Source organism: Sinocyclocheilus grahami, unplaced genomic scaffold (assembly GCF_001515645.1).
Source record: "Sinocyclocheilus grahami isolate Dianchi unplaced genomic scaffold, SAMN03320097.WGS_v1.1 scaffold83.1, whole genome shotgun sequence".
Lineage (NCBI taxonomy): Eukaryota > Metazoa > Chordata > Actinopteri > Cypriniformes > Cyprinidae > Sinocyclocheilus > Sinocyclocheilus grahami.
The window spans coordinates 1,708,521-1,711,670 of NW_015505262.1; positions in this window are offsets into that span (position 1 = coordinate 1,708,521).

The window sequence follows — 3,150 nt, forward strand, 5'->3', positions numbered from 1 at the left end:
CAAAATAAAAATAAAATAAGTTTTATGGTTATTGTGTGTGTGTGTGTGTGTGTGTGTGTGTGTGTGTGTGTGTGTGTGTGAAAAAACTATTAAGAAACAATTATTTAAACAACATCAATTGTGAAGTGTCACACAGGGAATTCTGGGAATGTAAGTTTATTATAATTTGATGTTTTCCCTGTATATAGTAAGGAAACGTACCGTTTTTACCACAGGATTTTAAAAGTAAATCTCGTTTCTGTTCGTTGTTTCAACCGTACATTACACAGAAAGTGAAGAATAGTTCAAGCAGCTTTACATCCCAGCTCACAAATGTGGAAAATCAATTTCGGTCACTAGACGGCGCTGTAGGACTGATATGCTCCCAGTGCATCAGGTGCACTCAAGCAGGCGAACCAGTCCGCTGTGGATTTTATACACTGTCTGCTGCAAAATATTCAAACAATTATTGAGTTAATAGCTAATAAACAGGCTGAACTAACACCTTCTGTGATGTATTCATGTTTTAGTTGTAAACTTAGTGCATTTTTAAAATTGTTGATCTCTTTAATATGCCTATCTCCATCATATCACACAAAATATGGGGACATTATGTGTCTGTCTGAACTTATGTTTACCAGTCCTCATCTGTTGCTTTGTGAACACATTTCAGTCCATAGTCTGTCGATATTGCCTGTCAGCACATTACCACTTTGATCTCTGACCTTGTGGAATAATGTTTTTATTAGACACATCATTCAAAATTATTCAAATCAAGTAGTTCACACACAGCTTTGTCGAATTTCCCGATCCATATTACATTTGTATTTTCAAGGAAGCACATTAATACTGGGTGTAATAATGTTTATATGATGATAAACATTTAGGCACTTTCAGGATTTTATTTCTATTATTTTTATGGTGATTATTATTTGTGTTAAATGTAATGTTGTGTTAAGAGCTACATCATGTGTTGAAACAGACCTACAATGAGAGTGTCATCAGCTACACACCAATGATTATGGTTTTTATTAATGCCCATCAATAAAAGAAATTCCGATATCAAACTGTAAGAACTTTTAATATAGTGTCGTTAGTCATTATTTAATAATTAACCATGCAACTGATATTGAGTAGGACTGATTACAGAGAGCTCTCTCCGGATGTTGGCATGTACATTTATACGATCATATGTTAATGAATTAACATCAGCAATTCAAGGGTTTTGGAACAAGACTTTTTTTCTTTTTTTTGTTGCAGCTTATAGTCGCAAACAATTTTCTTTTTGACCTGAGTAGGAACCTTTCAGTTCCATTTTCTGTATTCTCTTTTATCTCCAAGTATCAAGGAAATTTCTGTTTTTCATAATATCATCCACCCTTTTAAAGTTGAACCAGTCTGTTCCTAAAATTTCAGAACAGTATCATCCAAAATCAAGGAACATGAGCAGTTCTGCACTGAAATCTGTACACATACTGGGGTAGAGAGGATGGGTGCAGAGGAGACAGGAAAGCTGTGGCAGACACGCATTTCTCATAAGGACACGGTGTCAGAGTTTGAAAGGTTCACGCGTCGCGCTCTGCAAATGGAGAACTCCATTAGCTGAAATATGTGCCTGTGCTTTTACATAAGATTTTAGCACTAACCTAACAGGTCTGTGGGGATAATTACACAGCAAAATAACACACACATCCAACAACAGCAAATTGTGAAAGGTGAAAGACATGCAGAGAAGACAGAAAAAAAGTGAGTAGGGTGATTAATGCACTTTTACATACTTGACACCTTCAAAATATTCTAATGCTGACAAAACAAAACACACCAGTGACAGCGCTGAACTTGACGAGTTCTTTGTGTACGCTTTGAGATTATTGGCAAACATAAGGAATAACGAGAATTAAAATCCTTCCTTATGATAATGTCACAAGTAGGGGATTTAATTCTAGTTTCTGTTGTCAAATCTTTGCACATTCAGTAATTACAAGGAAATTGAGCCCTCATAGTGTGCCACTGTAAAAAGCTGAAATCCACTGTTTGACCCTCAGCTAACAGTAAAACCCACTGCTTTACCACAATATATACTGTTTGGAGTAACTTTTTTATTATTTAATGTTTTTCAAAGAAGTCTCTTATGCTCACCAAGGCTGCATTTATCTGAGAAAATACAGTAAAAACATAAAAATAATTTTTTTTTAAATTTGTTTTCATATTTTAAAAATCTAAATTATTTCTGTGATGGCAAAGCTGAAATTTCAGCAGTCATTTCTCCAGTCTTCAGTGTCACATGATCCTTCAGAAATCATTCTAACATGTGCTGCCCAAGAAACATTTCTTATTATTATCATCATCTTCAATGTTGAAAACAGTTTTTGCTGCTTAATATTTTTGGTGAAACCATGATACACATAGTTTGGGGTAAGATTTAAAAAAAAAAACTTTAATTCAGCAGGAATGCATTAAAGACAGTGGAGACAAAATATTACTATTGAAAAAATTTTGTCCATTTGAACTTTGCATTAATTAAAAAATCCTGAAAAAAATGGATCAGAGATTCCACACACAAAAAAAGTCAGCATTTAAAAATAAAAAGAACCATTGTTAATAATTAAGCACCAATAATAATTGAGTACCAAATCAGCAAAATTATTTCTAAAGGATCATGTGACACTAAAGACTGGAGTAACGGCTACTAAAAAAAAAAATCAGTTTTGCCATCACAGGAATACATCACATTTTAAAATATATTCGAATAGAAAACGGTTATTTTTATTTTGTGTGCAAATGCTTCTTGTATTATTTGGGCAGTTCACTATGTTCTAATACTAATGTGCTAAATACTAACATATTGATTTTCCCACCCCTTTACCCACACCTCTTCATCATTCCCATAGAGATGTGCCTCTCTTCGCCATGATGCTCTGGTTGCACGCCTCTGTGTGAGAGAGCCTGGCTTTATGAACCCTGTCCGCATCCCAGCAGTGGCATCATACATGTAGAGTGAATGCTGGAGGCTACACTTCTCTGGAGCTTTCGACCTCTCTGTGTGACACCCATCTAAGAGAGAGAGCAACAAAACTGAGATAACTCGCATCCCTGAGGGGTTGGGGGGGGGGGGGGTTCTGATGTCTGTTTGAAAGGACATTTGACAGCTTTTCTTTCCCCAGTCACGAT